This window comes from Marmota flaviventris, chromosome 2 (genome assembly GCF_047511675.1).
Source record: "Marmota flaviventris isolate mMarFla1 chromosome 2, mMarFla1.hap1, whole genome shotgun sequence".
Classification (NCBI taxonomy): domain Eukaryota; kingdom Metazoa; phylum Chordata; class Mammalia; order Rodentia; family Sciuridae; genus Marmota; species Marmota flaviventris.
In genome coordinates, this window is record NC_092499.1 from 175,635,561 (window position 1) to 175,650,108 (window position 14,548).

General features: G+C 48.5%; 1 long non-coding RNA gene across 1 annotated transcript; it reads right to left on the minus strand.

Moving 5' to 3' along the window:
- Window positions 1-3,620: 3,620 nt before the first annotated feature.
- On the minus strand, window positions 3,621-14,106 carry LOC114079560 (uncharacterized). Its single transcript, XR_003580498.2, has 3 exons — window positions 14,022-14,106; window positions 4,748-4,943; window positions 3,621-3,853 (listed from the first exon to the last, which is right to left on the minus strand). It is a non-coding gene; the product is annotated as an uncharacterized lncRNA (long non-coding RNA).
- Window positions 14,107-14,548: the final 442 nt, after the last annotated feature.

Genomic DNA, 14,548 nt, shown 5'->3' on the forward strand with positions numbered 1-14,548 from the left:
ATGACATGTCTTTTCCTACATTTAACCTGGTTGTATTGAAACTGGGTTTCTTAGCAGAAGCATATTATGAGTCTTGATTTTTAATCCAATCTGACAATTTCTGCCACTTTAACTGGGGTGTTTAGACCATTTATGTTTAATGTGATAATTGACACAGTTGGGCTTAAATCGACCATGCTGCTCTTTGTTTCCTGTTTGTCATATTTGTTGTTGGCCCACCCCCACCCCTTTTGTGGTGCTGGGGATCAAACCCAGGGCTTCACACATGGCAGGCAAGTGCTCTAGCTCTGAGCTACATGCCCATCTCAGTTATCACTGAGTTACTTTAGCAGTGGTTTGGAGCTTGTAATATACATCTTTAACTCATCGCAGCCGTCCTCAAGTGACATCACACCACTTCACATATAGCATCAAACCAGACAGTGCTAAGCTCCCACTTCCCTCCTGGCCTTTGTGCTATTGTCATAGGATTACTACACTTATTCTGAACCCCTCAGAACATTATTATTATGCTTTAAATAGTTGACCTTATTTTTAATGTGATTTTTTAAATTAAAAGAAAAATAATTTTTATTTTCCCACGTAGTTACCCTTCCCAGTGTTCCTCATTCCTTCCTGTAGCTCCAGACCCCCGTCCGATATCATTTTCTTTCTGCTTCAAGAACTCCGTTGCCATTTCTTACCTACAGGTATGCTAGTGATTAATTCTTTCTGCTTCTGCAAACCTGAAGACATTTTTATTTTGCCTTCCTTTTTTTAAAAGCTGTCTTCTTGTGGATGTGGAATTTGAGGTTGATCTTTGAAAAAATATTTTAAGACGTGACTGACTGCAGGGTCTTCTCACTTGCATTGTTTCTTTGGAGAATTCGGATGCCCGCCTTCTAGTTGTTCCTTTATCTGTGACACAGTTTTGTTTGTTTGTTTTCTGATTGCTTTTAAAGATTTTTTTCTTTATATCTGGTTCTGAATAATTTGATCATAATGGGTCTCATGTCATTTTCTTAATGCTTCTCTAAGGCCAGGAGGGGAGACGTGGGAGTACGATGTTAGAAGATTCTTAAGCGTGACATTGTAAGGTGAAGTGGCACCACGTCATCTGGAGGTGGGAGGAGGACTGTGGTAAGTCAATGTGCTTGGGGTTCATGGAGCTCCTTAGATTTATGGACTAAGAGTTTTCATCAAGAGTAGAAATTTTTGCACCATTATTTATTTGTCCTTAGAAGTCTAACTCCTCCCTCTCTCTCTCCCCATCCCCATCTCTCTCTCTCTCTCTCTCTCTCTCTGAAATAGAGAACATGCTTCAAGTTGTCCTGTAGCTCACAGAATCATCTTTTTCCTCCTGATTTTTATTCCCACTCCCCCCCCACCTCTGAATTTCCTTTTGGACGGTTTCTATGATTTTATCTTCAAGTTAACATCCCCAGTCTCTGTGAGTTCTTGTACTCTCTTCCATGTCACATCTTAACATCCTGCCTTTCCTCTGGCTTCTTCAGTATATGAAAGACAGCTGTGGCTCCTGTTTTAATGTCTTCATCAGTTCCATCATCTATGTCGTTTCTGGGTCAGTGTCCTATGATTGAATTTTCTCTTTGTTAATGAGTTGAGTTTCCCTGCTTCTCTGCCTGCCTGGCAATTTCTTAGTGGATACCAAATATTGCGAATTTTACTCTGTTGGGTGCTAGATTTTTTTTTTAATTTCTATATATGTTTTGAGCTTTTTCTGGAACACAAAGTTACTTGAGATCAGTTTAATCTTTGTTTTTAAGCATCATGAGGTAGGACCAGAACAATACTTAGTTTAGAGCTAATTTTTGCCCTGTTAATGAGGCAAAAACACTTGAGTGAATACTCTGCCTATTGCCCTGTAGGTTATAAGGTTTTCTCCTCTGGCTTCTGAGGACAGGGATTATTCTCAGCCCTGTGTGGACTCCTGGATTGCTCCCTCTAATGCTCCCAGATGGCCCCTTCCTGGCCTCAGTGTTTCCACACATGCACGTGTTCCTCCGAACTTGGAAGACTGCAAGTCCCTCTGCTGATCTCCAGAGCTCACGTACGCTCTCGCACATGCACAGTCCATCTCCTTCTCCCTCGTTTCTTCTCCATGATACCTGCCCTGTGACCTCTAGCCACCTTGGCCCCTGTCTTAGTGCATTTGTGCTGCTAAAACAGAATATCTGAGAATGGGCAATTTTTAAAGAATAGAAACTTATTTCTAATATCTGGAGGCAGAAAAGTCCAGGGTCAGGACACTAGCAGCTTCAGCGTCAGAAGAGGGCCCAGTCTCTGTTTCCAAGATGGCGCCATGAAAGCCGAATCCTCTGTGGGGGAGGAATGCTGTGTGGTCACATGGAGGAAGGTGGAAGGGCCAAAGGATGAACTCGCTCCATCAAGCCCTTCTATGGCAGCATCAATCCATGACCTAAACACCTCCCCAAATGCCCTGCTGCTATAGTGGAGGTTGAGGACAGAAATATTCAAACCCAGCAGCCTCCCAGTTGCGTCTCCTGAACTCAGGGAGAGCACTGAGCTCCGGTGGGTTCCCTCTCCTGGGCCCTGGCCTGAGCACTCTCTCCAGGAGTCGGCGGGGCAATGGTTGGGCTTCTGTTCTCACTTTCTGTTCCGTGTCTCTTGGGAATGGCTCTCCTTTGTGGTCTGCTGTCCGACGCCTTGACAACTGCTGTTTTCTATATATATAATTTTCCCAGTTTTTTGCTCCAAGAAAGAGGATCATTCTCTCTTACTCCAGCTCAGCCAGTGGAAGTCAATGAGTGAACCTTGATCTTCTCTTAAAGAACCAATATATTTCTAGAAAATCAGTAACCTAAGTCATCCCGATTTTTCTTTTAATTTTGCAAAAACGCTGGATGAGCCAAACAATATTTGGCCTTTGAGTTGACATTTTGAGATTCATACCTTACCTGTTTTCAGATTTTTTCTCCATTTGCTATTTTAACAGGTTTAAGCCTAAAAATAGTCTAAGAAGAGTTCACTTTTATTGCCCAAAGTTAGGAGTTGGATGAGACAGAAACATAACCTCTCTGACTTCAAAGCTGGTACCATTTCTTTCGTGAAATCCCCACCCCTTGGATTTCATCTGCACCCTGTTTTCCCCCAGCCCCAACGTGGACTTGGAAACTTCCTTGGCTTTGCATCCTCCATGTTTAGCAGAGGGCATGGCTATGGAGAGATGAGGAGATTTGGGCTGAACAAATCAATGCTTTCCCTTCCTCTGTTTGCCCTCTTACTCTTGCCAGCCTCTCCGAATGCACACCCGTCTATTAAGTGGGAGGTATGTTACCAGCTGCACAGGTGGGATTTAAATCAGGCAGCTGTTACCTGTGAGATGACGCCTCTGCTCCCACAGGGTGAGAAGCATGGAGTAAAGCCAAGGCTGAGTCAGAGGAGAGGGCTTGTTAACCACGCAGACACAGTCGTTGAGGGATTTTTAATTTTTAAAAACTTAAAGCCCTAAGATATTTGAGGGAGGGATGGTCCCCATTTCAGTAGTCATCCAAGAAATCCAAATGAACAAACAAAATATTGACATGATTAAAAAAAAAGAAACAGTCACATGGGACATTAATGAGATTGTAGAGAAAAGATATCTCGTCGGCGGCTGGTAGCATTTTGCATGGGTTTAATTTTTCTGGAAGACCATTTAGCAAAATTTATCAAAAGCCTTAAACACAGTCATGTGATTTTTTTCTCAGCGATTTCACATTTAGCACATTCTGTCCTCAGGAAATATGCAGACAGGTGCGGTGATTTATCCACGGGAATGCTCATCACAGTGCTGTGTAGTCAAAGACTGGGGACCAGACCGATGCATCAACATGAGGGACAATCCAGGAGCCTTTAAAAACAAATACACAGAAGAATAAAGACATGACAAAAATGCTTATGAACGATTGTTAAGAAACCTAGATTTTAAAATTATAGGCATATTTATTGTAATTAATGCTTCCTTTGTGCCTTGCTAATTTAATTAGCTCATGTAGTTCTCAGAATGATCTTAAGAGGTGGGTACTGTCCTTCTAGCTGCAGAATCTACCCTGTGGCCAGGTAGCAGGTGGTAGAGCTGGATTCCAACCACTGATGCTTAGGCCCAGAGTCCAGTGGTTCCCAAAGTGTGGTCCCCGGACCAGTGACTCCACACCACCTGGAACTAGCTAGACATGCCAGTCCCCAGGCATGGTCTCAGGGCTTCTGGTTGAAATCCTGTGGGGGTCAGGCTCAGCAATCTGTGTTTGAGCCAGCCTTCCTGTGGGTGCATGCTCCATGTCGAGAACTAACAGGCAACGTGATTCTACCTTTTCTTGATATTTTGTTGAAAAAAAAAAGTGTATAAAAACGTCTGGCAGATGAGGAGATATTAATGGTGTCATCTCTGGATGGTGAGCAATTTGGGTGATTTTGATTTTCTTTGTGTGTGTGTATGGGTGTGTGTGTGTGTGTGCACGTGCGTGCACACTCAACGACGTGTTTACGCGTGCATGTGTTTGCATGTTTGTGATTTCCAAAAAGCATGCAATGAACTTTTGTGACCAAGATGAAAATCTATATATGTTGAAGAAGAAGAAGGAGGAGGAGAAGGAGAGGTAGAAACAGAAGGAGCTCTGCTTTAAACCCCAGCAAGAGGGTGTGAATTTTCCAGGGAGGGAAGCGCAGGTAGAAATTGCTTTTTCTAAATGCTACAGAAACTCAAGCCCAGCTTGTCAGCCATGTGGATCCCAGGGGGTCTTGTTACAATGCAGACTGTGATTCAGCAGGTCAAGGTGGCTGAGATGCTGCTGCATTTCTCTCCATCTCCCAGGCCATACAGATGACGCCGATCCCAGGGACACTTTATGAAACAGGGACCTGGAAGCTTGATGCTCCCAGCCCTCAGCCAGCAAGCTCCATGAGGACAGAACATTTTCTGGTCCAATGACATATTCCCAGGGCTGAAAACAGAACAAAAATTAGTTATCAAATGTATGGAGATGCCGCGTGCCAGGGAGCCTGCTGGGGACCCAGGAAGCTGGAGTCTGGTCATGGTTTTCCACCTGCTATTGGCATGTCCTCGGGCAAGCTGTGACCTCCCTGTAATGACAACTGTTACTGGACAAGGTGACAGCTTTGGGCTGTCTTTTTTTTTCATGACCCAATATGTAACACATGCTCAACCTGGGCCAGGATTATCCAAGATTTCACTTTTGTTTAAAATATAAAAGTGCCAGGAACTTGGCAGCACTATCAGGTTGTCTTCTGAAAGCCTCAAGGAAAGAAGTTGGAAGAGAAGAAAGATCTAAGTCGAGGTTACCGTAGAAACATTAACTCATCCACAGAGTCGGCGTGCTGCATTTGGATTACAGGTTAGGCTCATAAGCCTGAAATAAATTATATACTCTTCGTATTATTCAGCACCGTACTGTATAATAATAAATTATACAGTTATAGGCCTCAGCCCAAGTTATAACAAATTATACCACAGCGTGTAATTACTCTGCACCGCACCATATAATAATAAATTAGACAGCTACAAACCTAAGTTGTGATTCCTAGAAAAGATAGGGGAAGGAGCAAGGGCTGTTGATCGATTCCTCTGATCAGATCCTGGTCAGATGGGCCAGGGGTCAAAGGAGAGAGGGGATGGCTGATTCTTGCCTTAATTCCTGCTTTCTTTCTGCGTATTTGGATGTCCTGTGGTTTGGGTACAGACTTGTTCATGGGGCCCAGTCCTCAAGGGTTTGCGACTGTGGGGGAGAGTTACATGCAAACTGAAATGGAAACACAGAATGTCACGGAACCAGGCCCTGTTATGCCAGCAGCACGATGTGCCTGTCACTGACACGGATGAATTTTGCAAAAGAGAAAGAGTTGATTCACAGAGCCGCGGCCGAGTGCAAGGACACAGGGGACCTGAGCTCAACTCTTCCTCCCCGGGGATAGGACTGGGGGGTGTTCATGGGCTGAAGCGCAGGGAAAGGTGGTTGGAGATTAGCTGAGAGGAGGTGAATTGGGCCAGGGACAGTGGGTTTATCTGGATTTTTCCTTGGTTTTAAGAACAGCCATGAGGAGAATCAGAAATGGCAGTAGGCAGAGGGTCCAAGTCTCCAGGCCCGTGTACCGGTGCAGGTGCTCCCTGCTTGGACTCTGCCAGGTGGTATCATCCTCCCCATTTGGCAGATGAAGTGAGCAAGGCTGACCTGACTTGTTCAAGGTCACACATTAGAAATGGCAGGATGGGAATTTGAAGGGCTTAACAACCCTTAGGAGCCAGAGGGCTGCACACAGACGTCTCCTGGAGAGTCCGGCACAGAGAGCGTTTTTTGTGGAATTGGAGCAGATCGTCTTCCTTCATGAAGCCCCCAAGCCCGGGTGACAGCAGCCGCAGTGCAACCCCGCAGTGTGCTTAGGCTCTGCTGGGAGCTTAGCCAGGCGTCCAACTCACACCACCTCTCAGCAACCTCAAGAGGTTGGGACTTTTCTCATGCCCATTCTACAGATGCCCAGCTGAGGCCCAGGGAAGGCAGCTAGTAAGCAGCAGAGCCAGAAGCCGACCTTAGGCAAGTCTGCTGGCCACGTCCCTCGTGCTGTTTTTGGTGGGTGCAGGGTGGGTGCTGGGGATGGAACGCAGGGCCTCTGTATGCTGGGCAAGCGCTTTACCACCAAGCCTCAGCCCAGCCCTCTCGTCCCTCATTCTGGACCACTATCATGGGGACAAGTGCTCCCGGCCACTCAGACGCCCTTAACGTATGCCATGTATGCAGTACTCATGCACTTGTCCCCACACACTATATTGCTAGTTTAAAAAAAATAAAGAAATACAAACAAAAACAAACAAACAAACAAAAAAAACAACCCCCGTACTCCAGAACACTCTTTTAAAAAAATTGTTTAATACCAGGGATTGAACCCAGGGGTGCTTAACCACTGAGACACATCCCCAGCCCTATCTATTTAAAATATTTTTTTAGTGGTAGTTAGACACAATACCTTTATTTTTTTTTTATTCTCTGTGGTGCTGAGGATCAAACCCAGTGCCTTCCACGTGCAAGGCGAGCGCTCTACCGCTGAGCCACGGCCCCAGCCCTATTTATTTATTTATTTATTTTGAGACAAGGTCTTGCTAAGTTGCTCAGGGCCTCACTAGGTTGCTGAGGCTGGCTTTGAACTCGTGATCCTCCCACCTCAACCTCCCGAGCCAATGGTATTATAGATGCGCGCCACTGCACGGTCAAAACACTCATCTCTAAGTCCAACCTATCCTCAGGGGATAGGATGAGAGTCTGTGGAGACTGAGGCCAGAGGGTTCTTCTGCCTCTGTCTCTCACAGCTCCTCGGGGTGGGTCCGTTAGCCCATGTGCTCCTTATTTAATTAAGAAATTAGGCATTGGAGTGTGAGGGATGAATAGAAATTTACACAGGACACAGGCAAGAGGAGCCAAGGTGTGCTGTGTGGCTGTGCATGAGAAGAGGTTGTCTTTAGGGACAATCAAGTCCCCAGGTGGAGGTATGAGCTGGGCAGAAGGTGAGGTGGCCTTTAAGTGCCTCTTGCAGGAAGCTGGGCGCTCTCCTGAAGGCAGTGGTCATCAGTGGGTGGATTAGTGGCCCCTGGAGGACTTCCCAGCTCTGCATTTCCTCCTCAGGGAGACACTGCGGTCTTGCAGTAGCACCTCAGCCTGTCCTGCTCCGGCCTCCACGGCTCAGCCTGTTGCTCATGTACAGTCTTGAATACTCTTCCTGTCACGTCTGGCTAAGGAGACCGGCTCAGTCTGGTAGGTCTCTCTGGGGGATGGAGACAGGGTGGTTACCAGTAAAATCCAGGATCCCATGCCCACTTAGTTTTGAATTTCAGACAAACAACAAATAATTTTAGCATATGTCATAAATATTGCGTGAGATACACTAAGAAGTATTCATTAATTTTGTGAAATTGAAATTTAATTGAATCTGTCAAATCTAGGTGAAGGGGAGCAAACCAATAATAAGTGATAAATAAATAAATAAAATCAGCCCCCTGTGCAGCAGTCAGGGTGCCACCAGAGAAGCAGAGCCTTTGTGAGTGATCCAGGGTAAGGGGGCTGGGGGCGTGGCTCAGGGGTAGCATACCGAGCCCGAGGCCCAGTGTTCAATCCCCAGGGCTGCAGATAACAAAAAGCAAAACAAACAAACAACAACAACAAAAACCCACCACCCACAGAAGATGGAGTTGTGCCCAGAACAAGGGATTCACCTTGAGGCTGTGACCTTGTGCCCTGTGGGAACTGGCTGGGGCCACCTCTGCCTCCAGGGTGGACCTGGAAGGTCTGAGGAGCTGGACCAGCAGCCAGTTGGAAAAGAGAGGAAGGACAGAGGGGAATGCATCTGTCTGTCAGTACCTCCAGTGTGCCCCCACAGCGACCTACATGAGACCTGCCACCTGCCCATAGGAGCTGCATGTCCTCCTGGCCCAGGGGAAGGAGGAGGGCTGGCCGTGGCTGCAGGAGCTGAGGGGGAGCGAGCGCTGACCTCTGCCACGCCATGAACAGCAGAGCAGCCACGTGGGGAACCAGCGGCCACTCCAGCCCCGATGCCCATCATCACGGTGGCCTCTTCGCTGCAGCCTTGGAAACCTTGAGCAAATCCACAGCACGTGAATCAGGTATGGTGACACACACCTGTGATCCCAGAGACTTGGGAAGCTGATGCAGGAGGGCACAAGTTCGAAGCCAGCTCAGCAAAAGTAAGGCACTAAGCAACTCAGTGAGACCCTGTCTCTAAAAAAATACAAAATAGGGCTGGGGGTGTGGCTCAGTGGCCGAGTGCCCCTCAATTCAATCCCTGGTACATCCCCACCTGCCCCCAAATTTGGCACATGACCACTATTAACCCAGAACCATACGGGGAGGGAATTCTGTGAAACCGAACTCAGGCTTTTCTAGGCTGACCAGGGGCCAAGGAAGGGTCCTGGGATGGGGGATTGCTCCCTGATTGTGCCCTTGACCAGCCCAGTGTCTTCAAGTAAATTCCAGGTAGCATACATTCACAGTGCCTCGGTTTCCTCACCTGTAAAATGCATACAAAACCCCCCATACCTCCTGTATAGAGTTACCAAGATAATAAAAAGAGACCAGTAGCCCACCAGCCTGGCCGTTGACACTGTCAATGCAGTTAATTAATAATAATTTCTATTTGTGTCAAATCTGAATTTGCTATTCATCCGTCTCACTAGGGGGAAAAAGTCATTTGTCTTAAAAGATAAGACACAGTAGTTTTCCCTTGTCCATAATTTTGCTTGGCATGTTTTCACAGATATGAATGAATGGCACAACAAGAGAATAGATGCGGCTCAGGGTTCTCGGTGGTTTGGGACATCCATTGAGGGTCTCCGAGTACGTACCTTGTGGGTAAGAAGGGGGTGCGATATGAATAAGCAGCGTGTTACAAAATCTTCTCTCAATTAAGTAGCTCACCAGCTCCATTTGGAAAGATAACACACGCCATCTCCAACGTTGGCTTCCCCCCATGCCAAGGTTAGCATGAGATACTGCAGGCCTGCCAGTCATGAAGCTCTGAAATCTTAAGTTCCCCCCAAAATGAACCAAATGCACAAGCTCTAAGTAGGGAGAAATACTAAAATGTGGCTTCAAGCTTTGCAGATGCAGTGGCTGCTGATTAAAAGAAAATCCTTTCTTTTAAAAGGTCGTGTATGAAAAGGAAACCCTGGCAGCAGAGCTGGGCGGAATGGAAGCCAAAAGCTCTCCACTGGCAGGTGGTGGCCACAACCAGGGACACTGACCAGCTTGGCAATGGGAAGGCCCACTGGGTCCCCGAGGGTGGAGGGCTCAGAGGGCGGCTCTCTAGGTTGTTGGCCCACACGAGGGGTGGGAAGAAGGGCTTTGCAACTGATCCTCCGGCAGTTTTGCAGTTCTACCTCGGGGCCTGGTTTCCCTGCCATCTCAGTGGGGGGACTTGTTTTCAGGACTGAACAGAAAGAAAAGCAAATTCTTTGTTGTTGGAAGAATAGGAGTAAATTGGCCCACTTCAGGGTGTTGGAGGCCTTTCTCTGACTCCCAGGGAAAAGGAGGCCCCTGGGCAGGTTTTGCAGCCACTTCGCTTGCTTCTGAGGGTTTCTTCTTAAGGTTTCTAATTCCAGATGGCGACAAGAAATCCAAATGCGTTTGAGGCTCAGGAGTTTGTGCCAGGGGTGGAGGGGATGGGCAGAGAGCGGTCCCAGGAGTGGAGCAGGTGGAGAAAGTCCAAGAGAGGGAACTGGAGCCCCTGAGCGTTGGACAGGAGTGGGATGAGGGCATGTGACAGTCTGGAAACGACCAAAAGTGTTCACATATTGATTGACCTGACCATTTCACTTCTGGGAATTTCTAGGCAGTGATGTTTCTGTCAAAATTATTTGCAAGGAGGGAAAAAATAGAAGCAACCCAAATGTATATCAATAGGGAATTTGTTAATTAAATGATCATGGTGACATCTGTCATCGGTGACTTATCTTTCCTTTCCCTTCAGCCCTTCTTCCCCATCGGCTGGTCCTGTGGGCTCCCTGGGAGAGGCACATTCTAGCTGGAGGCTGCCTCCCCGAGTCCCTGCCTCATTGCCCCTTGCAGGTGTCTCTGTGACTCTATGGCCTGAAGGTGTCCTTCCAGTGCATTTCCACATGTGGCCAACGTCCCTTGCCCCAGGGGCATTTCAATTCTCTCAGTCCAAAACCCACGCTCCTCACCAGCCCCACAGGCCTGCCTCACTCGTGTCAATTAAGAAATGCTCACTCTCTAGCCAGGTGCAGTGGCACACACCTGGAATCCCAGCGGCTCGGGAGGCTGAGGCAGGAGGGTCCCAAGTTCAAAGCCAGCCTTGGCAATTTAGCAAGGCCCTAAGCAACTCAGTGAGACCCTGTCTCTAAAAAAAAAATACAAAATAGGGCTGGGGATGTGGCTCAGTGGTTGAGTGCCCCCCCAAAAAAACCCCCACAAAAACAAAAATAAAAACAAATGCTCACTTTCTTTCTCCTGGAGCTCATTCTGGCCTCTGGCCTCTGTCTGGCCTCTGGCCTGGCTCTTCACTTGGCCTGGAATATTCTACCGGCTTCTTCCTGCCTTCCCTGCTGTGCCCTTCTCTTCCTCCAGGGGGCAGTACAAACACCATCCATCCATCTAAACTACTCCCCGCACCCCAACAGCATCTCCCCATCACTTTGTCCATTTTATTTTCTTCATGGCACTCAGCAGAAGGTGACACGGTCTCAATTATTCATTTGTCCTCTTATTAATTATCTCTCCCACTAGAACCGAGGGCAAAGACTAAATGGGGGTGGGGGGTGCAGGGGCCCTTGCATGATACCCAGAAGATGCCTGCTCTGTGTTTGGGGAATGAGAAAACAAACACTAGGATTCCCTGAAGCTGTTTAAAAGTCTTACTTGAAAGGTGCCCCAAAGAAGTATGGTAGATATGAACCCACTTACAAAAAAGCATAAAATAACCAAAGTCCACACAATTCACATTGCCACCATTTTTTGAGCACTCACAGCCACCTGGGCCAGCTCTCTCCACTCTTAACATATTCACTTGTCTCCCTGGATTGTCACAGTGACTTTCTGGGGTCAGTTTGATTTGGGGCACCGTTCACCAAGGAGGAAACTGGCACAGAAACTTGCCCAAGTTCATAATAGAGCTGGGAAGTGCAGGAAGTCAGAGGGTCTGATTTCCAGATATTGAGTCACTGGGGTACAGAGGTGGTTTCTGGCTGTGAACAGGCCAGTTCTGCTCCCAGAACTCTGTGTGATCTTGGGCAAGCCACTCTCCTTCTCTGGGAACCATGGACAATGGCCCAGAGCTATGGAGAGGAATGCACTACATAATGTGCTCCCAGTGCCCATCAGAGACCCGCAGCGCAGCAGCGCCCAGTGACTACAAGCCAGGGACGTCAACATTTGGAGAAGGCGGCCTGGAAGCCACGTCCCAGTTCCTCGAGTCCGGGCCACATGGGGCTCCACAGGGCCCGATGGCTTGGTTCAGTCGTTTGGCTCCCAGCTGTCACCCAGGCTTAGAATGTGACTCTCTTGGCACCCTCAACAGGGGAATGCATGGGGGGGGGGGCACTTGTGAAATAGCGGAGTTCCAGGCTCCAGATGCCTAGAGCAGGACAGAGGACTTCAAAGGGCCTTTGCCACCGTTCCTGAAAGATGACACCACGCAACTTGCCCTGCATCAGCAGTGCACACAGCTTGGAAGGGAAGGAGCAGGTGGCTCAGGAATTTGTTGCATGCTGGGGCAGCAGCTCTGGGTGAGAAAATGTGACTGAGGGTGTGGTGTGGACTGTCTGGATCTTGTCGCTGACTTCCCATTTTCTTTCATTCTATTTTTTTTTTTTTGAGATGGGGTCTCACTGTGCTGCCCAGGCCAGCCTGGGATTCCTGGGGTTCACACCATCCTCCTGCCTCTGCCCTTGGCCTCCTGAGTACTGAGACTACAGACACACGTCACCACACCCAGGTCATGTTTATTTTTCTGATTATCTGGGGATCCCCTTTCTTCCCGACGGGGCTTGTTAGTCTGTTCTCCGCGTGTCTACCCACGGAGAGGCTGAATAAATGTTTCTCTACCCAATGCTGGAGCTGCCCTTCTGCAGGAGAGGCCCCGATCCAACCCTGCCGCTGGCGCTCACGGGCTGGGAAGTCCCGGACTTCACTTTTAAGGCGTAGCCTCAGCCTGCATAGTCCTGAGCCCAGGCTTGCCTTCTGCGAGGGGTCTCCTGGGCACATATCTGAACGTTGCCTGGCCTCAGTTTCCTCCTCTGGGGACCAGGATGCTCCTAAAGCTTGTGTCACAGATGGACACAAGGGATCAACCGTTCAACTCGTGGGAAGTGCAGACAAGAAGAGTTGGTGTGTGGTGAGGTCTAGATAAATATTAACTCACCAGTGTGCTATTATTTTTTGGGGGGGAGGGTACAGGAAATTGAACCCAGGGGCACTTAACCACTGAACCACATCCCAAGCTCTTTTTATGTTTTTTTTTTTTTTAAAATTTAGAGATAGAGTCTCACTGAGTTGCTTAGGGCCTCAAAGAGTTGTTGAGGCTGGGTTTGAACTTGCGATCCTCCAAGCCACTAGGATTAAAATGCATTCATCTTTAAGGATACAGTTTGATGAGCTCTCATAGATGATACCTCCTTCTAGACACCACCTCAATCAAGGTAAAGAACAACTTCCATTGCTCCACAAGTTTCTCTGACTCTTCTGGTCAATTCCCTCCCTCTCCCCCGACACCTTGACAGGTGAGTTTTGCAGGTTCTAGAACTTGACATGAACCAAACCATAGCTTGCATTCCTTAGCTCCGACTCCATTTTTGAGATGGAGTTTTTGAGATGCCCCCAGCCTGTTGCCTGTAGCTGCCGTTCCTTCCTTTTTATTGCTCTAAGTCATGTTATTACCGATTATTTTCTGTCTCAGTTTCTTCATCTGTAAAATGAGGTTAATAACTTCCACCTCGTAGGACGTGGGGGAAAGTGCAGAGAGGACCGTGAGTCACATGGGCTGCTGACACCAACACATATTTCACACCCAGGACACTTGCTCCTTCCCTCCCCTCCCCACCTCCCCAGGAAGAGGCCCCTGGGAGCCTGGAGCCCGAAGGTCAAGGGCATGTGGAGTTGATGGGGGGAGAAGCTTCCCAACAGAGACACACAGCCGCCAAAGGATGGCCCTGTTTATAAAGCAGATTGTTATTTTTTAATTCTTTGCCATGTGTCCTTTCCCCTACTTCCCTCTTTTAAGAATAATTAAAATGCAAGCTGGCACTCCCTGGGAGGAGACAGCTGAAGATTTAATTGCCCCGAGAAAAAATCTCCAGCAAAAGGTCCTGCGGTAATGGCAGCTCCCGGCCTGGCTGCTCAAGCGCCTCTGCGTCCCGCACATAATATCAGCGCTAATGCGTTAATCTGCATGTGCACGGGGTGCACTTACTGGCACCCAGGGAGTGGTGGCAGAACCCGGCCGACAGCCCCAGTCAGGCCTCAGCCTCCCCGCCATTAAACTCTCACCCAGCCTCATTCTGGAGACAGGTCCGTGGCCCGGATCCACCCGACCTGCTGCGGCACCAGCTGACCCCTCCCAGAGTGGCCCGCGGGGGCAGGAGGCGGGCGGGTGGGAGCGGCACCTTCCACCACCAGGGCCTGGCTTGTTGTCCTTGAAGTGGGGCCAGGAGGACGCATCTGCTGAGTGGCCAATCGCTGGTGGCTCTCAAAGTTGGGCCACTCACTGCAGAGCTTGGGTTGTGCAATTTTAGGACAGAGAAATCTCTCTGCCATCTTTCATCCTGTTTTCTAAGTATAGCCCCAGCTTCCCTAGAAGAGGCACCAAAGGCTCAGACAGGGGGTCACGGGCTCCTTGCCTGCTGGGGAGCTTGCGTGCCGTTTTTAAAAAGTGAACGCTCTTAACCCGGGATCACGATGAAAGGCAGACGAACTCCGAGGGAGCAGTCAGGTGGCTGGGGTTTGAATCCAGCTCCAAGCTGCCAGCCAGAGCGCTCCTTTCCCCTGAGATCCAAGCAGCATCCAAACTCCAGGTC